Source organism: Panthera pardus, unplaced genomic scaffold (genome assembly GCF_024362965.1).
Source record: "Panthera pardus isolate Hobbes unplaced genomic scaffold, ASM2436296v1 HiC_scaffold_2, whole genome shotgun sequence".
NCBI lineage: Eukaryota > Metazoa > Chordata > Mammalia > Carnivora > Felidae > Panthera > Panthera pardus.
The window spans coordinates 76,891,863-76,913,177 of record NW_026526765.1 but is presented as its reverse complement, the minus strand read 5'-3'; the positions used below and the strand labels follow the sequence as shown (position 1 = coordinate 76,913,177).

The 21,315-nt window shown below is 34.3% G+C and overlaps 1 long non-coding RNA gene across 1 annotated transcript in view; it reads left to right on the top strand.

Annotated features, from left to right (window-relative positions):
* LOC109267644 (uncharacterized) overlaps nt 1-20,857 on the top strand; it is a 184,437-nt gene extending 163,580 nt beyond the window's left edge. The window contains exon 6 of the long non-coding RNA XR_008423787.1: nt 20,360-20,857. This is a non-coding gene — a long non-coding RNA (uncharacterized LOC109267644). The remainder of the gene's footprint in view (nt 1-20,359) is intronic.
* Nucleotides 20,858-21,315: the final 458 nt, after the last annotated feature.

Below are 21,315 nucleotides of genomic sequence, written 5' to 3'. Positions count from 1 at the left end.
ATTCTGGTTCGGACATCTTGGTTATATCTGTGCTGATTAAATCCTTAGCTGTCATTTTTTCCTGTTCTTCTTTTCGAGTGAATTCCTTCATTTTATCATTTTGTAGAAACAAAAAGAATTTATAAATTAAAAGATAAAAATTAAAAAAATTAAAAACAATCGAGAAAAAACAAAATAAAGGAAGCTGGATCCAAGGTGTGTTTTGGTCTGGTTATTGAGGGAAGCTTGATATAATAGAAAGAAATGGAAAGACAAGAAAAGATAAGAAAAAAAAGAATAAAAAAGTAAGGAATTGTTAAAAAAATTTTAAAAATGTATACAACAAAATGAAATGAAGAAAGTAAAATAGACTGAAAAATGTACAAAAATAATAATAAAATATAGTAGAAAATATAAAGAAAACTATTTTTTATAAAACCAGAAAATAAAAATATTTTTTTTCTCTTTCTGTATCTAAGAATAAGAAAAAAATTGAATAGATGGACCATCAAACAGAATGAAATCCGAATGAAATTACATCCAGTTTCCCCTAGAAGTCAAACTATGAAGCCATTTACAGTCTGTACACTAAGCGCTAAGCAGGGGGAGAGACTTGTGGTCCTCTGGTAGGGTCTGGTTGGCGCATTTGAATGGGGGTTGGTGGAACTTCTCCATACTCCACTAGGTGGCATTGCTTAGCTTACTAGGGTGGACTGTGGTGTGCAAATGTGTATATGCACATACTTAGGGGAGGTGAAAGTGGTATCACCCAGCTTCTCAGTCTCTAGCATCAGAGCTCTGTGCTCTTGCCAACTGGCAATCAAGCACCCCTCCTTTGTCTCAGCTTCTGCCCTCTCCCTTGCTTCTACACTGTCAGCAACAAGCCATCAGCCTACCAAGCAGCACCCCTCTCCCAAATTTTATCTTCAGATGCAGCTGTATTTCCAAACCCATCTTTTCTGAGGGCCCTGCAGCTTGGACCAGCTCCAACCCTCTAGGGGAAGGTCTCACCAAGCAATTGCCAGGTGCTGGCCCATCCCCAGGAATGTTCATGCACTGCTGCAGAGACTTAGAGATTGGCCAGGTGCCAGCCCAACCAAAAAGTTTTGTGCAATTGTGTAACAGCAGCAGTTCAGGAACTATGGTAAATCACAACACACAAATGGCAGCAGGATTCTCCATATCCTAGTGTCTTTGTTCCAACACCAGCAAATATGGCTGTAATTTGGAATCTGATGGGACCTTTTCCTCTGGTAGGCTGCATGGCCTCTACTAAATGTCCTCCCAGGAGGGGAATCACCTCTCCTCATGTGGCTCCAAGGATCCCAAGTACCTCAGTGCTCCTGGGGATTTGTCCTTCCTATAAGAGCACCACCAGGTATCAAGCTGTGGAGTTTCCAACTCTGTGCTTCCCTGTTCATAGAATTCTAAAGGCAAAACAAACCTTCTCCTTTCTCCCTTCTCCTTTCTCCCTTTCTTGTTCGGTTCCTGAGTAGCTCTTTCTCTCCAGCTGCTTTCAGGGGGAGTGCTTTTCCTATACTCTCCACCTGTCTCCATCGTCTCTACACAAAGAAAAATAGCTGCCTAGCCTCCAGGGATTCACTTTCTCGCAGTTCACCTCTCTGCACCGTGTACCTGCTGAGTTCTGTGGCTCAAGTTATGCAGATTTTTGTGTTAGTCGTCAGATCAATTTTCTAGGTGTGCAAAATGGCTTGGTGATGATCTAGCTGCATTTTCAAATGTAAGAGACTATTTTCAAGACTGTGTTCTCAAAACTTTTATTGAAGGCAGAAAAAAAATAAGTAAAGATATGAGATTTGCAAAATTACAAAGGCAGAATTGACACAATAGCTAGAGAACAGTGAATTTATCAATAACACAAAGAAACTTATTTAGGAAGACATGTGACTTTTACCATAATTTACTATAGCCTTAAGCCATAAAGCAAGTCTTATTAAAAAGCAAAAGGATGGGGTAACTGGGTGGCTCAGTTGCTTAAGCATTGGCTCTTGATTTTGGCTCAAGACCTACCCCCTTCCCCTGTTGGCTCAGCTTGGGATTCTCTCTTTTCCTCTCTCGATGCCCCTCCCCCTCTCAAAATAAATAAACTTAAAAAAAAAGTAAAAGAATGAAAATATCAAAGGTAGGTCCCTTCCTTGCCTGCAGGCCCACCTAGGTTCTTGAGTTGGACCAAAAAGAATTCAGAGCCAAACTCTAAAGTAAACAAGAGTTTGATAGTTAAAGAAAAGTGCACTCTCAAGACAGTGAAGCAGGCAGGCCCCGAGATGGCAATTGCACTGGGGTTAGGGGGGTATCATCTCCTTTTATCTCTATTTAGGTTGAAGGGGCACAGTTGGGGCAGCCTTCATTTGAGTGCTCTCAAATCACCTGGCAGTCTCCACCCACAGGTTGGGAGTGGGAGGTTAGACCACTATTATCTTTAGTGTAAATGTCATGGCAGTCATCACCCTCAAGGGGGGTCAAAGCCACAGTGTAAATGTATTATAATGAAGTTATAGGTAACTTTAGGGCAGTGGCTATAGGGAAGAGTTCATGCTGTGCTCCAGGGCTCCCCTGCTCCCTGGCTCTTTGAAACTTCCTCTTTGTATCCCTGGGGTATAGTTGGCGGTTTCTCTATTTTTGTCTTTGTTAACATTTACAAAGCTCTGCTCCCTGCTAGTATCTACCTAACTGCCTTCTCTGTCAAAAATGTATGTATAGATCGTATTCTTTGATACCAATGGAATTAATATATATGTGTATAAAAAAGATTTTTAGGAAATCATCAAATACTCCCAAATATAAGAAAAATACAATTATATGTAACTCAGGAGTTAAAAAGAATACGGAAACACGTTTTATGAACCCTTTTCCTAAGTACTGTGTTGGAAAGAAACAAACAAGTTAACAAACAGGCATTTGTAACAGAATGCCATAGGCTGGGTGGCTTATAAATAACAGAAATTTATCTCTCATAGTTCTGGAGGCTGGAGGTCCAAGATGTTAGCCCTGGCAGATTCAGTGTCTACTAAGAGCAGCTTCCTCAACATAGGGCCATCTCCTTACTGTAACCTCACTTGGTGGAAGGGACTAGCTAGCCCTCTGGGGTCTCTTTTGTAAGAAAATTAATTCCTTGGGCAGAGTCCTAATAATTGAAAGCCTCTTGGCCTGATCACTTGCCAAAGGCCTCACCTCCAAATACTATCACTTTGGAGGTTAGGATTTCAGCATATGAATTTTGGGCAGTCACAGATATTCAGATCATGGTACATATTTGTCTCATGGATGACATGCAAACCCTCCCCTGTTACCAATATTCCTCACCTGTGCAGTGCATTTGTCACAAGTGATGCGCCTACATCTATAGATCATTATCATCCAGAGTCCAAATGATGACTAAGCAATAAAAAATGGCTAAATATATTCTTTTTGTAGGATATTAAGGAAATTTTAAGAAGTCTATAGATTTAGTTACACAATAAACACACACACATTTATATTACATATGTATAAGTATATGCATATATATTATGGTAAGAACATACAGAAATATGTAAGTGCAGATGCAGCCACTATTGATAATCCTTTAAATTCAGCACACAGTGACATCAGTGAGCCTTCACTAGAAGCCAAGGCATCATTTAAATATTAAACAACCCCTGATTTTATTTGCTTACAGTAATAAAAGACTTTTTATTTGGCACAAACATAATTATATGAAAAAAAACAAAAACACAGGTACTGAAAATGAGACTCAGGTATGATAGTCCTCTAAAACATGTATCAAATATTTATATTATTATATTTTTATCATATAAAAATTGCAAAATATTGAAAAATAATCTTACAGAATGTCTCAGATCCTTATAATCAATTTGTTCACTTTCTGTACTCTGCCTACCCATTTGTGAGAAAAAGAAATATTTTAAATACAAATTCTTTTATGTAGAACCCAACTTCATCCTTTGTGTTAACCACAGGTAAAAATATAGAAAAAGGTCTGTCCAGTTTAGGAAGAAATATCATAAAGTTGTACATGAAACTTTGTGTGTGTGTGTGTGTGTTTTAATGCCCCTATAGTGTCTTTAATTTGTGTCCAAACTTCTTGCATTTTACCATGAGTATCTTATTCTGTTATTTAAGACTCAACTAAATCTATTTTCAGTGATCTCTTGGCCCCTGAGTCACCATTAGAACTCAGGAGTTTGAAAGTGGACTGTAAGGGAGAAGTGGTTAGTATTTTACATATCTCTGGTGGGTTGTCTTTGAGGTGTTAGAACCACCAGTGTCAGGGGAGTGGGGAAGGGAAATGGAGCCAGTACCCTCGCTTGATTGACAAGTTGTTAATCCTCTGGCTACTTTCTGGCTACCATTGACTGGCTTTCAAAAAGCTACAGACAGGATTCTGAATGTGTGTTCTCTCTGGTGGATATAATTGTGAGTACTTTGGAAGACCCTATGTGGGACTTTGCTCTGCACTGTTTCTTGTTGTGGAAGATACTGCTTGAACTCATCTTCTCCATGCCTATCTCAGTCTTGTCCAAAATGAAATCTCTCTCTAAATCTGGCCTCCTCTCTCCTAACCATGCCACTGTATTGATTGAGGAGACAGTGCCATGATGATGGTGGGGCTGGTTCTAGCACCTTTAGAAGAGGCCCTCAAAGAAAGTGGCTGAGTTCAAAGGTTAGACTTTCTAAACTTCGATTTTTATCTACTGACCAATTTTCTTTCAACATTGCACCTTGGTCACAATTCTGGTATAATTGAGGGGAAAAAATTCCCGGGACATAAACTATGATTGGTATTAACACTTCCAAATTCTTTCAACTGCATATAGTAATTTTCCTCATTTTAGCTAGTTCCAAGATGGCCTATTGTGTGATGGTCTCCTACTGTTTTTCTCTACGTTGTACATAAAATGCACAAAAATGGCATTTCTTAATAAAAACACTTCTAATCATCTAACGCACTCAGCCCTATGATTTATGCATTATTAAATGCATTTGAAAATAATACTTTGCTTTTAGCTTTTTTTGTGTTTTGACTGATACTTATTCATCTCCCCCATCTTTCTTAATATGTTAATTTCTTTTAACATCTTAATATCTCTCTTAACATATAGTTAGTGTTTATTCATTAATCAAGATTTATATAGTTTATGCAATGTACCATGTACTGGCTTGGAAAATATAAAATCAACAATGAGCAAGACAGACCCTGTTTCTTTTTTACAGTATATATTTCCTACAAGTCTAGATACTGTTAAATTAATTTGGTGTTAGCATTGTCTCAGAAGTGCTAGTATTAGATAGAAAAATGATAATGGAAGATTTTTTAGCAAAGCATTAAAATGAGAAATTTACAGCCAATATAATCCTTAATGTCCGAAGATAAATGCAAATATAACCTCACTAATTGTATCTCTCACATTACTATTAAAAATGTCTCATGCTATCTAATTTTGAGTAAAAGGGAATATCTGAGCTCTCATTAACACTTAGCATTTTCTGTTCGATCATTTACATGCACCACATCAAATGTTTATCTCCCTTGCACTTTGAATATTGAAAAATATTCCTGAAGAATATGGACTTTATCACATCTTAAATCATGGGGCGCCTGGGTGGTTCAGTTGGTAAAGCATCCGACTTCTACTCGGTCATGATCTTGCGGTTTGTGAGTTCAAGCCCCGCCTTGGGCTCTGTGCTGACAGCTCAGAGCCTGGAGCCTCTTTCACATTCTGTGTCTCCCCCTCTCTCTGCCTCTCCCATGCTTCATGCTCTGTCTGTCTCTGCCTCTCAATAATAAATGTTAAAAAAAATTTTAAGAAGAAATGTTAAATCATTATCATAATGCTGTACTGTAAATAAAGTTCAAAAACAGGGCCAAAAAAACCTATATTTCATCCTTAATAAGAAAAATGTGTAGTGACAGAAAAACAAGTGCAAAGAATCATAATAACGTTGGTGCAATGGACAGTTGTGGAACACTTATGAGTTTGTTAGTATAAATGTAATGCAATCAAGAACATGTGGAATAGAGTCACACAGATTAGACTCTGTATCCTGTTATACCTTTGCAGAACTGAGCATCGTTTAAGGTCTTGAAGTCCCAGCACCCCTATTTTAAAATAGGAATTTTTATGTCTAGCTCATGTAATTCAAACAGATTCTCTGAGATTCCAATGCACAAGTTTATGTAGTTTCATGTACTATAATAAATACCGCAGTGCATAGTGTTATTGTCAATTATGGGTATTTTCTGTCATTTATTAAATGAACAACATGAGCTAAACATTTTTGTGTTTGGATTATTTGCAGATCAGTTGAATGTAACTGATATAATAAAAATTACTCAATTTTAAGTAAGAATTTATATTAAACATTCTGTAAAATGTAAAGAATGCATACTTATGTTTTAATCACTTCAGTAGAACCATGTGGAAGTCAGGGACTTAGCTCCTGGCACATCTTAAAAATTTCTAGGAGCCAATTAGCATTTTTTTCATTCCATTGCTAACACTCCTAACCAATGTGTCTACTTATAGACAATATTACATTTGTTGCCTCTCCTATAGCTCTATGATTATCATCATATAAAGTCTATGTCCTTAATTTTTGGTTATGTTTATAACAACATTCATAGATGTAGCAAATAAACTAAGCAAGGAAACAAAATCTCCTTAAATTAGAATATAGTAAATTCTTACCATTAAACAACCAGCATCATTTGAGGTTTTCAGAAAGTGAAGGTCACCCACCATAATAAGGCAGCAAAATGTACAGAACACCAGTTTTCTTTGGTTAAAAGGTGAGAGTTGAAAAATGTTGTTGATGCTTTAACCATATGACAGATTTAAGAGTGCTTTGAAAAATAGTGTATACAGTGCACCATATATTCATAAATTTCCATTAAAATTATTATTTTTGCTAGTATATATTAAATATGAGTAGAAATAATTTGCACGTCTTTTACCCTCTTAGCATTAATTTCCTCATGCCAGCACTCTTCCACTCAAATTTCTATGGCACAGACATTATTCCTCCCAAAATAATTTAATCAAAATTTATCAAAAACATGTACATATATACCAGTCACTCCTTGTCTGGAGAGTGCTAATGGTAGCTACCAATGTCCATGGAAAGAAAAAGTTTATTCTCATGTAACATAAATTATCTTAAAACACAGAAAACTACACATAAATAAGCAAAATAAAATTTTAAAGTAGTAGGAAGATAAGAATAATTAAGTGTAAGAAAAAAACCAGGATACCTAGAGAATGTTTTATGGATGAGGTGACATTTTAATGACAATTTGAAAGAAATATGTGAATAAGTGATGCTAATGTCTAGGGAAAGAAGATTATACTCAATGAAAATAGCAAGTGCAAAGCCCTGAGGTAGGAGTTTGCTAGGCATGTTTATAAACAGCAAGCGGCCACTATGGCTTGATCAGAATGACAAGAGAGAATAATAGAAGATGAGGTCAAAAGGTAACAGGAGTTTAGAAGACATTGTTGCTTATAGATCATTTTAAGAATATTGCTTGTACTCTTAGAGATATGGGACACCATTGAGTATTTTTGAGACAAGAAATCTCAGAATCTGACATCGTTAAGTAGACTCACTTAGGCTGCTATATTGTGCACAGACTATAGGGATAGTAAATAAAAGCAATTTAGAACTCTATTTAGAGTGATTCAGTAATGAGGTTTTTAAGCTTGGCCTAGAGGGGTTGCAGGAAGAGAAAAACCAAGAGAATATCCTGACTTTAAAGTGGAGGACATACTTCCAGCATCAGTTATGACGAACTGTTTCAAATACTGTTGATGAGTCAGAGTATTGACTACTAGATGTATTATCGTATAAATCAACTGTGACCTTGAGAGGAGCAAAAGGTCAAACAGAGTCAATATTTCTAGAAATCAAAGGAGTAGTTTTAAAAATCATATAATTAGCCACTGCTTTATCCATTATGTTTCATCAAAAATTTTTAGAATCAGTTTTTTCATTAAAATTATCTCAAAGTAATTTTTAAACCTATAATTTTAAAGCAGATTTTACATCAAAATTCCTCAGAAATCTGTTTTATCATCTGAATTATCTCATCTAGTTTAGCTTTTTGAAAATGAATTTTCATCCTTGATTTTTCATCAAAATGTTCAGAACCTTGATTTTTCATTAAAATTATCTCAAATATAGTATTTTTTTCAGTGTAAGATTTATAAACAATTTGTATTCAAGAATAACTCAGGACACTAATCCAAGCCATAAAAATTTTGGTTGATGTCTTCTTTTTGATTTTCAGTTTGTAACTCAGGCACAATTTGCATTTTCATGAGTTGACCTGCATGGAATCATTTAATATACTTTTGTGGTTTTGCCACAGGGATACTTAAGTTCACTGGCATACTGACATAATCTAGTATGGCAGAATTTGGATTTGTTAACAATTAAAGGTAAGCTAGTGCATCTATTGACAGTATCTTGTAACTGTCTTCTCAAAGAAAGAAATATTAAAGTAGTTAAAGAATATGGTCACCTACATGATGGAAAGAGATTGGCTAATAAATCTAGCCAGGCCTGGCTTAGTGTAAAAATTTTGGAATTAAGTGGGCTGGAGAAACCAGGAATATCTTTCAAACTGGGAAATAAATAATTTCTCATTTATTTTATTACTAAAGAGGATGCCCAGAGATTTGTGGGACTCCTTCATTTTGATAAAATCAATTCCCTGTTTAAGAGAAAGGCTGGATCCTATTACCAATTCATCAAAACTTAGTTTTTAATGATGCACTCAACAAAAATTAGCATTATGAGACTATTAGGGTTTATGGCTTATGCTGCATCCTAGTCCTTCAGATTATGCTAGGTAGCACATAGGATCAAGTTACTAACGAAATCAGAATGCTGCTACTTGGAAGAGACTTCTGGAGTTGGGTATGGAAATGCTGCCTTACAGGTCACTCAGGACAATTGCTACTTGTTGTTGAGTTTTGGTTGAATGAGTTTCATTATGGAGTGGCATCAAATATTCTTAAAACCAGAAATAGCTATCATGTCTTGAGTAACAGAGATTTTTGAATAGAAAAAGAAACTCAATGGCATACTCAATAGCACGCAGCAGAGAAAAACTTGGGGTAAGCTTCAGTTACCATGGTGTCAACAATTGAGCCATCCAGGACATCCCTGCTTAGTTTTTATATTTCTAAATCCTATAAATCTTCTGCCCCCAAGATAAAGCACACTGCTGAATACCCTGCTAAGAGTGCCTAGATTGAGCATGATGTTTGGAAATAGTATGATATGCCATGATGGAAGAAGGTAAAAGAAAATCTGCGCAATGGGCAGAGCTGAGGAGTCTTTCTATAGTGGTGGAGGAGGGCTTAGTAACACTTAGTTGGGAGTCACTAGATGTTTTTTGATTCTTGGTTCTTAGCCAATGGCCTGTAATAGAGTGAGGCAAAGAGCACTACATAATTGAAGACTAGAAAACACCTCTCTAGAAACTACCCAGAAAGTTTCCATAAAAATTTAGAGAAATAATTGAAATGGATTATGCAGATGCCCACTAAAAGGCCTAGTTGTTAGCTCATAAGAGGATTTGAATGCTAAGGTAAATTCCTTAATCAGATTCTTAGAAGTAGCCACCGAGTTTATGAAGTGAGTGGGTCTCTGAGATTCATGGCCATACATAGATCTATTGTATGATGGGATATCCTCTCACCACACACAATAAAACCACAAATGTAGGATGAAAGTGTACCCAGTGCCAACAGAAAATAAGTTACCTGACTTGTGCCAAGACTTTATCAAAGGAGATATATGGGTGGCAAATAAGCATATGAAACCATGTTCAATATAATTAGTCCTTAAGTAAATGCAAATTAAAACCAAAAAGAGATACCACCATACAACTACCAGAGTAGCTTAAATGAAAACTGCTGACAATATGAGGTGCTGACAAGGATACTGAGCAACAGAACTGTCATAATTGGTGAGAAGAATGAAAAATGGTACAACTACTCACAAAAACAGACAGTAACATTCTCATAAAGTTAAACTGAAATGTACCACATGACCCAGCAATCTTACTTTTGGGTATTTATCTAATAGAAATGAAAATTTCTGTTTATACGAACATCAGTACAGAAATATTTATAGCAGCTCTATTCATTATTACCAAAGATTAGGAGTGATCCAGATATAATTCAAGGGTAAATCGATGAGCAAACAGTAGAATACCCATACAATGGAATATTTCTCATAATTAGAAAGGAGCTATTCATAAAAGCAACAACTTTGATGAATTTCAAAAACTGTAGGCTGAATAAGTGAAGCCAGTCTCAAAAGGTTACATATTATATGACTTCATTAATATGATATTCTGGGAAAGACAAAACTTACTATTACCTATTGTCAGGGGGGAGGAATAGGAGTAGGTGTGATTAAAAGGGGCAAAAAAAGCAGTTTTTTGAAGTAATAACAACTCTTCTGTATCCTTTTTTTAAAAATATAATTTATTGTCAAATTGGCTAACATACAGTGTGTACAATGTGCTCTTGGTTTTCGAGGTAGATTCCCATGATTCATCGCTTACATACAACACCCAGTGCTCATCCCAACAAGTGTCCTCCTTAGTGCCCATCACCCATTTCCCCCCTCCCCCCACCCCTGTCTACCCTCAGTTTGTTCTCTGTATTTAAGAGTCTTTTATGGTTTGCCTCCCTCCCTCTCTGTTTGTAACTATTTTTTTTTTCCCATTCCCTTCCCCCATGGTCTTCTGTTAAGCTTCTCAAATTCCACATATGAGTTAAAACACATGGTATCTGTCGTTCTCTGACTGACTTATTTCACTTAGCATAATACCTTCCAGTTCCATCCACATTGCAGCAAATGGCATGATTTCATTCTTTCCCATTGCCAAGTAGTATTCCATTGTGTATATAAATTAAATCTTCTTTACCCATTCATCAGTTGATGGACATTTAGGCTCTTTCCATAATTTGGCTATTGTTGAAAGGTCTGCGATAAACATTGGGGTACATGTGCCCCTATGAATCAGCACTCCTGTATTTTTTGGCTAAATTCCCAGTAGTGCTATTGTTGGGTTGCAGGGTAGTTCTATTTTTAATTTTTTGAGAAATCTCCACACTGTTTTCCAGAGTGGCTGCACTAGTTTGCATTTCCACTGACAGTGCAAGAGGGTTTCCATTTCTCCATATCCTCACCAGCATCTGTTGTTTCCTGAGTTGTGAATTTTAGCCACTCTGACTGGTGTAAGGTAGTATCTCATTGTGGGTTTGATTTGTATTTCCCTGATGATGAGTGATGTTGAGCATCTTTTCAGGTGTCTGTTGGCCATCTGGATGTCTTCTTTGGAAAAATGTCTATTCATGTCTTCTGCCCATTTCTTCACTGGATTATTTGTTTTTCGGGTATTGACTTTGATAAATTCCTTATAGATTGTGGATACTAACCCTTTATCTGATATGTCATTTGCAAATATATTTCCCCATTCCATTGGTTGCCTTTTAGTTTTGTTGATTGTTTCCTTTGCAGTGCAGAAGCTTTTTATCTTCATGAGGTCCCAATAGTTCATTTTTATTTTTGAGGTCAAAGAGGTTGTTGCCTGCTTTCTCCTCTAGGGTTTTGATGGTTTCCTGCCTTACATTTAGGTCTTTCATCCATTTTGAGTTTATTTTTGTGTATGGTGTAAGAACGTGGTTTAGTTTCATCCTTCTGCATATTGCTGTCCAGTTCTCCCAGCACCATTTGCTAAACAGACTGTCTATTTTCCATTGGATACTCTTTCCTGCTTTGTCAAAGGTTAGTTGGCCATGCATTTGTGGGTCCAATTCTGGGTTCTCTAATTCCATTGATCTATGTGTCTGTTTTTGTGCCAATACCATACTGTCTTAACTCTTCTGTATCCTGAGGGGACAGTTGGTTACACAAATTTACACTTACATTAAAATTCACAGAGCTATACACCAAAATAGATTAAATTTTATATTTATTTAAAAACAGTATTAATCCCAGTAGTCTTTTAAGCATTATTCATCTTATTATTTTGTATAAAATATTGCATAAATGCTTTAAAGTCAATTACTGAAATATATCTGAGAAGTCTATTGCAAAGAAATATTGAAGTCAGAAGATAAACTAGTGAGAAAAGGTGAGCTAGTAAGCATGCCTATAAATCTTCCAGAGATTTACTTGAAAACATGCCCACAGACAAACCTCTTAAACACATAAGTGATATTTACCAACAGAAAAATAATAGGGAATCTTTTACCTAAGAAATACCTTTGGCAGGATTCATCTGATATGACTAGGTCTCATAGAATACATAAAGCTGAAATTTATTGACTTGTGGGCATGTTGGCTAGAAACTTTCATGAAAGCTGAGGGTTTAGTAGAAAAATGATAGGGAAATATTCCAAAAAGAAAGCATCTCTCTGTGAAAGCAATATTTTGCATGTACCAGTTAAATATTACATGTTAAATCAAATCCACAATACATCCTAATGCAAAACAGAAAGACTCTTTAGGGTGCTTTGTTGACAGTCTTGGAGTTCTTTCCCAAGAAAAGAGGGCTTTATTAGCCTCAAGATAGCCTGTATATTTTGAAATATTAATAAAATTTGGTACTGGTTAATATATATGAATCACGTAATTCTGTCTCAACATTTCAATATTTGGTGTTTCTTAAATTATGAAAAGTCCTTCACCAAAAGCCTTTGCCTTCTAGTTTTGTTCTGTTTCTTGTTTATTTGTTTGTGTTTTATTTTGTTTTAAATAGGCTCCACACCCAGTGTGGAGCCCAAGGCAGGGCTTGAACTCCCAGCCCTGAGATCAAGACCTGAGCTGAGATCAAGAGTAACACATTTAACCCATTGAGCCACCGAGGCATCCCAGTTCTTTTTGTCTTTAATTCAGGTTTAATTACAGAGTAACATGTACGAATTTCAAGTGTACATTTGAAATTGTATAGTTACATACACAACACCAAAATGATAGAACATTTTTATCTGCCTGAAATGTTCCCTTCTATCTAGTTTTAATTTGCATCTGTAATAATGAGGAATATTAAAGCACCTTTTAATAATTGCAGAGCAATTTGCATTTACACTGAATTGTTGATTCATCTCTTTTGTTCCTTTTTTCTCTTGTGCTATTTTTTTTGCGTCTCAAATTATAGATCTTTATTGTTATTTTTATAGTTTTATTGTTTTATTTTCCCCAGTGTTTTATTGTTTTTTTTTGTTTTTGTTTAAGGTATTATTTTTTCATGTAGCTTTTCTTTTTATTATGTAGTAAACTTATTTATATTTTCTGTCATGGACTTGGGTTCAGTGTTGTAATAGATTTTTCCAATCTTGCCTTTTAGATTTTGCATAAGGTTCTATTTAAATATTTGATCAATTTGTATTCTAAAGTGTATTAGTTATTTTATGTATTTACACCAGGATGTTAATTTGACATATAGAAGGTACAAATACATTGCATTTGTCATGAAAACTCAATTTTCCACTCCTGAGCAAAAATAGATAACATTACATCCTTGATTTTTATAATGAAAATGAATGATAGAAGAACACTTTTTGCCTACAATTAAAATTGCCTTTAGAGTAAATCGTAGGGCATTAGAGTTTATGTATGATATAATCTTTTCAAACAAAACCACCCACCCAAACATTGATTGAAAACCATAAGTAAGCCTCAGTGAACATTTCTAATGATGTGGAAATATGATTTCAAAAGGATCATATTCTACTGTTAGAAATAGTACACAATTCTTCCTTTAATGAACCAAATTTTATTTCCCTTCAGTTCTCATTTTTTGATCCTAGTGTTTGTTTTTTTCCCACAATGCTATAAGAATAATACTATCATTTAATTGACTAACAAAAATTTCAGGTCAGTTCGTAAATATCTCATAACATTCTCTTTTCCAAGGTAATCTTTCTCAATTAATTCAGTGACTTCTCATAAGGTATTATTTCTAGTCCCTCACATCCTGATTATTCAAACCTTGGACACTCTAGTTTTCCAATGTGCTTTTTTTTTTTTTTTATGTTGATATATCTAAGCCTAATTAAGTGTAGGAATTACTTTTATTGTACCTCAATTAATTAACATTACGTAAAGTTTATTTACATTTCTCATACTGTGGCCTTTTTGTTGTAGCTAATTTACTGTCTTTTCTCTATAGATTATAATTTATTCAGAACTTCTACATTATCCTTTTTAAAATGCCTACATAATTTTTGATTATCTGGCAAACTCATTTAAACAATTTCTTGGTCTATGTGTATTAGAGTATGGTCCTCTATGGCCCTTACTCCAATCTCAGGGCTTTAACTCTTTTTTTTTTTTTTTTTGTAAAAATGTTAGCAGCTTTAATAAATAAATGCATTCCTTCTCTTGAATCAGAATGTGATTTCATTCAAATGCTTATTTTAATATCTGCCTTTGGAATAGTACAGAATGATTCAAATTTTCCATCTTATTATCCATTAAATATTTAAAATTAGCTTTCCAGATAAAATTTGCTTTCAAGCATTAAAGTTAGATAAAATATTAGGCTAAAACCTACCAAGATAAAGATCTTATATTTTCTACTTCTCTCAGAAAATCCATACTTGTCATGGTATTATATTTAGATTCCATACTATCTTACTTTATATTCATATGTTTATACTTATTTATATTTGATCAAATAAGTTTAAATGCCTTCATAATGACTGATTAGAAGTTAAGTAATTTCACATTAATGACATTTTGCTTAAGATGGCTGGAAATAGCTATAGTTATTTTCTATCTACAGTCTTCTAAATATTAACCTATTTTGGTTCATTTTTCTCTTTAATTTCCCCAATGCATCAATACCCTAAAAATACAGTGATCACTGGTATAGTGGGCATAGTTTTTCTGTGACTCATAGCTACAAAGAATGCATTTTATAGATATTAAAGATCAATAATGCCTCTATAAATATAAGCTACAGATGAATGGCATGTCATTATAAACTTGTGTTCAAGAAATAACCATGCATGAATAATTCCATGTTAGTTAGTCAACCTTAATTAAAATGAGTTCTCTATCTAGCTAATTTGTGTCTTGTTTGTTAAGTGAATGGCAGCATCCTTAGCTGTAATTTGGATGACTAATTAATTGATATCACTCTCTTCTATGATTGAGGTTTGAATTATCCAGTAACTGGTATCTACCATATGAATAAAGAATCTTAATTTCATAAAGGGGCTTAGGAAAGGTGTAATATCATATTAGTTGGTAGGAGGGTTAGATGAATTATGACAGTTTTAGAAAATTAAAGGAATATAGAATCTCCATATGACATAATTAAGAAAAAAGAACTGAAAAAAATGTTTAAAAAATATAAATTCTTTGCCCACAGTGATAGGAACAAACTTTACAGTCTAGCAAAATGTTTGATTCTTCTGGAACAAAAATGCGATGGCTGATTAGTTCCTGTAAGAAAATGTAGTAGTCTATACAATCATTTTCATTATATCAGTCACCACTTCTGATTCTTGAAATTTAGGAACATCTCAGAAGAACCAAGGTTAAAGATTACATGAAAAGTATGTGTAGAAATGGAAATTAAAACATCCTATTCAGTGCAACATAGCTATTCAATCCAGACTATTGAGAGAGTATGGGATGTAAATGAACCGCTATCCTCTAAATGTTTATGTCATCCCCAAAATTCATATGTTGAAATCCTAACCACAAAAGATAATGACATTAGGAGGTGGGACTTTTAGGGTGGGGACTTTGTAAATGGGATTAGTTTTCTTATAAAAAGATTCCCTGGCCTTTACTACCAAGTGAGAACAGTGAGAAGTCATCTACTATGAACCAGGAAGAGGGTTCTCACCTGAACATAACCATCTTGGTGCCATGATCTTGAACTTCCCAGCCTCCAGAATTATGAGAAATAAATTTCTGTTATTTGTAAGCCAATCAGTCTGTGGTATTTTGTTATATCAGCCTCAAACAGACTGAAGAAACATACCCTTTGCAATTCCAAACAAGATTTTTTTTCAGTTTCATAGCAGAATAAAAAATAGACACTAGAAAATGTGGAAAATTAACATCTTTTAGACATTTAATATTATTTAAAAAACAAAAGTTTAACTTTTTTCTCAGTTGGTAAGAATGTGTCTGTGTTTATGTGTTTGCATAAAGTATATTATAATATGTACCCTGAAATCACAGTAGAACTTCTGTGTTAAATTGACTAGTACACATTCTCCAAAGTTCACGTTCTGGATAAATATTGTAGATGTAATTATCAAAACCCCAAAATGATAGATGACCTTTTGCCTGTTTGCGGTCAGAATAGCGGGCTTCTTTAAATAGCTCTGACATCTTGGTAAATCATTTAATCTAAATTGGGCCATAGTTTCACACAATAAAATGAAGATATTTCAGTAATTTCTGCTGTTTCTTACAATTCTAAAATTCTACATTTTAGGATATATCTTTTGTGTGATGGTAACTATTTTAATTTAATCCATAAAGAATGGAAAGTCACTGTTGTTTTTAAATGCCTCATTTTGATTATATTTTCAGATCACAAAGATAAGTGCTTTTGAAATTTACCACCAATGTTTCCTCAAATATTTTACCATAATGAATCAAAGATTTTATTAACTGGTGTAATGGAGACACTTGAGTTTTCTCAAATTCTTTAGACAAAGCAAATGTATTAAATTTGAATCTTTTCCTTTACTCCAAACACTTTCTTAATCCATTCAATCTCATGCTTACCTAATGTCTAATACGTATTAGAAAAATTTAAAAAAAAAACACTTTTTGTTAAAACAGACTCAAGTAATTTTCAAAAAAATAACAAAAGCAAAATCTAATTTCTATAAATTTGGTACAGAACACATCCTTATTAAATTATCTTTTGTAAGTTTTTCTTGGCTAGAAAATACTAAATTTTAACACGAGAAGAAATATTCCTTTCCTTTAGTTAAGTCAAGTTTAAAAACTTGACTTAAAAATTAATAACAAGTTTAGTTATCTTGTTCCTGAACAGTACAGATATTACATGTATGTCATACCATCTGTATAATATGTAGTCAGAATATTCTTCACCTTCCAAATTATAGCTTTTATTGAAAGCTACTCCTTGTACTGCAGATGGGTAAAGTTTTTAAAACAGATTTTAATAATCAATAATGAATCCTTTTATATCTGCCTCCTGATATTTGTGATCTATGGATGAGTTATTTCACGTTTTTTTTATTCAGTTTTCTCACATGTAAAATAAAAGTAAATTCTTTTTATCAAAATGAATATTAAAATGTATAACAAAGAATAGATAAGAAACATTAAAAATGTAAGATATTTATAGTCTCCATCATTTTCATGATCATTATTACCCTAATAATTTTTGTTGAAGTTAATTACCCTTATTTAAATCCTGGGCTCTTTCTAATCAATTAGAGAGTATGTTCAAAAGCTGAAATGAATTTGAAGAACTTCCATTTGTTTTTTTTTTTTTTTTCTATGCTATTCTTTTCCTGAATAAAATTGATATTATGGCTGTTGATCCCAACAATTTGGAAAATATTATTTATCTTATTCAACATATCAATCAATTTGTGTACACTGTGATTCTTATTTTTATTAGCAAGTTAGCAAATTCATATTACTATAAAATATGAAATAATGAAAATATAAAAAAATATGTTAACTATCTGAACTCTGGTCCTGTATCTTTTGATTGTCAGAAAAAAGAAGACCATTTTAGTATATACATTTTTTTAAAAAGCATTTAAATGAGGACTCCTGGGTGGCTCAGTCAGTTAAGTGTCTGACTCTTGATTTTGGTTCAGGTCATGATCTCATAGTTAATGAGTTTGAATCATGTGTTGGGCTTCACGCTGATGTCATGGAACCTGCCTGGGATTCTCTCCCTCTCTCTGCCCTTCCCCTGCTCATGCTCTCTCAAAATAAATAAATACAACATTTTTTTTTAAAAAGCATTTAAGTGAAACCATATACAATACACTATATTTACACTTTGCTCTCTTTATTTTTAACAAATATCTTGTTGATGTGTTCAAGTATTATTCTGTTTCCCCTTGCTTTACTGTCATTGATATTGTTTGCAACGTCTGCTTTAGCATATTCGAGTAGATTTGACAGTTGTTTATTTCTTATCCGTCAATGTTGTAAAGAAAGTAAAAGTGACTTGAGCTTTCCTTTGCTTGTTAAATATTTTTTACAGACACTTTTATCTATCGTAACACTATCCATCTCTACTTCATTCTTGAAAATAGAATCTTGATTTAGTTTAGTGCGGCAAAATGCAAAGCAGTCATGGTAATCACACCCTGATTTCTCACTTTCCCCATTAAAGTGTGGATTTGAGGCATGATTTTACCCAATAAGAACAAATAAAAGCAGTGGTAGTCATCATAATCTTTTACTTTTCTTAGAAAAACATAAAACACACTAGCACCCTTCTCTGCATGTATTTCTTCCTCTGGTTCTGACTGCTTCTGTAGTGACTGGAGCTGCAGCAGACATCTTGCATCTGGGGGGGAAGGCCAGGTTAATCACAGACACATTGGCCCTGAAAATACTAACAACCTCCTGCTGACTGTATGAGAAAAATATATTGTGTTCTTTATTTTACTGTGTTCTTAATAATGTGAACAATGAAGTGTTCTATTCGTTAGGAGTACATTCCACTGTAAGAAACAGAAAAACTTAATTGATGGTGGCTTAAACAAACAAGTATTATTTATTCTCACAGGATCAAAAACTCCTTGGAGTAAGGAATTGAGGCTTTTTATTCAGCTTTTCAAAAATGCTACGAGGGACCCAGTATTTTACTGTTCTTCCACATAGCCAACCTGCCATATCCCTTAGAGGGATAACCTTCTCATACTGGATACCTCACAGTGCAAAACTGGTGCTCTAGTTTCGAACATCATGTCTATTTTTAAAGCAGCAAGAAAGGAGGCAGGTATTGACACCAGTTGTCACCTGGCCTTTAATAAAAAAAGAAAGAACTCCACATGCAACTTTTTCATACTTCTTACTGGGTTGAAGTTGGTTAGGTAGACAATTGTAACCCAAAGGAAGTCTGGAAAAGTAGTTATTTAGTTGGGCACTTTGCACGGATCAATATAATCAAGATTTTGTACAGGAAAATGGGAGAGGAGGAGTTAATATTGAGCACCAAACTAACAGTTTAACAGAAGTATTTTTGTCCATTTGATTGCACCCTCTATCCAAATATTTACTATAGACCTGATTTTATGTCATTTAATTGTTAACTCCTATTTCCTACCACACAATCCTCTTTAAGTATTTCTCAACTTTTCTCTCCTAGGCCAACCAGAAGTGTAAGCTTAAAGGTTTTAATTTAATTTTTGCTATTTTCTGTCTCATTTCATGTCTTACTGGAACAACCTCTCTTTTAAACACTTTCTTACCTCCATTTCCAATCTCCAATCCCACTTTTCCTTTTTTTTTAATGTTTTATTTATTTTTGAGACAGACAGAGAGAGAGAGAAAATGCAAGTGGGGGAGGGGCAGAGAGCGAGGAGGACAGAGGATTCTAAGCGGGCTCTGCCAGTGAGCCCTCTGTGGGACTGGAACTCACAAAGCACAAGATCATGACCTGAGCCAAAGTCTGACAACCAACTGAGCCACCTAAGTGCCTCTCCTTTTTTAAAATAATACCTCAAGGGAACTGACTTTTTGCAATATCTATACTAAAATCGTCTTGTTTTCCCCAAATAAAAAAATACTATAGTGCCTTTGAATAAACTTCATAGAAAGCTATGAAGTCTAGTAGAGGAAAATATAAAAGTTAGATGTGGGCTTTAAAAAACAAAAATCCTAACAAGAAATTATAAATTTTATCATATTGAAATGTTGGGATTAAGCACAAAAAATTATTTCTGAATACATAAATACAAAAGGAATAGAAAATAATTACTTTTACCATTCTACAAAAATACTTCATTTTCTTAGGTACAGAATAACAGAGTCTAAATAAGAAAACAGAAACAACTTCAAGTGTTTAAAACGGAGAAAAGTGAACATAGAGAATTGGCTGCATGAGTGATGGAAGACCCGAGTGCCCGATAGGGAGCAGGGAATTGACCCAGAAATTAGTAGCAGAAGGAAGCCATAGCTAGCTGGAATGGAGGGATAGAGAGTCTCAGGAGTTAGATTGATGGATGGAAGGCAGAACCAATGAAGGCCTGTCCAGAGAAGGGAAGCACAGAACAGGATGGAGCTGTACCAGAGATGCTGCCCTAGACAGCCATCTCCAATAAAATACCCACCTTCCTCTCTTTTCCTTTCCCTTCCCCAGCTTTCTGCAATGTTCCCCATTAGCCAAAACCACTCAGAAACAGGTGGCACCAGAGCCTGGGAAACAGCCCGAAGGGATCTGCACCCCTGAAAAACAGAATGGAGGGTGAGGAAGAAGAAAGATCTGTGGGATAACAACTTGAAGCTCAGCTGGAATATCTCAGTCATTTCCTGCCAGGTTCTGAAATGAAAATTTTGGAGTTAAGGGAGCATGGTGGAGGCAGGGAAGAACACAACAAACAAACTGAAATAATAAATGGAGATATCAAAAATATATTTAGATTTTAGAAAACTTCATATTTAAACTCTCAAAGTTTAACAAATAGTTTTCAATGAGATGTTTAATAGCATTTTCATTATCTGACTCTTCAAAACACTTGGCAACACCAAAAACATATTTTCAAAAATACATTTTATTTTTGTTTGTATTCAGGGGACTCTGAAAAGAATGAATTAGTAATATTTTATTTCCTTTAACTCAAATATTTTATTCAATATGGAAAGAAAATTAATACAAGCCCATACTAATTTATATAGTCAATTAGTCAATGATATTAAATCATTATATTTACATACTAAGCATTTAAAAAATACCTGTTTGTGGGGAATATACTGGATATTGGAGTATACTCCAAGATACTGGAGGTTACTCAAGAGGCAAAATAATATTTCTTTACTGATGAATGAGTGAACATTAGCCTATTTTTCACCCTTAGGTTGTACAATATCATTAAGCTACTGTACCTTGGAATTATCCATGTTTTTCAAACCCTATTAACAGAAATTAATTCAGTGAAGTAAAGTGGCATTTTCTCCCAAAGTCCATTATATGTGAACATAGCTCATGATAGTGATCAATTTCACAACTTATTCATCCAAACATCTTGCATTAACATGGTCTGAATTTATACTAAAAGCAATAATAAATTGCTGAAAAATATACTAACATTAGCATAT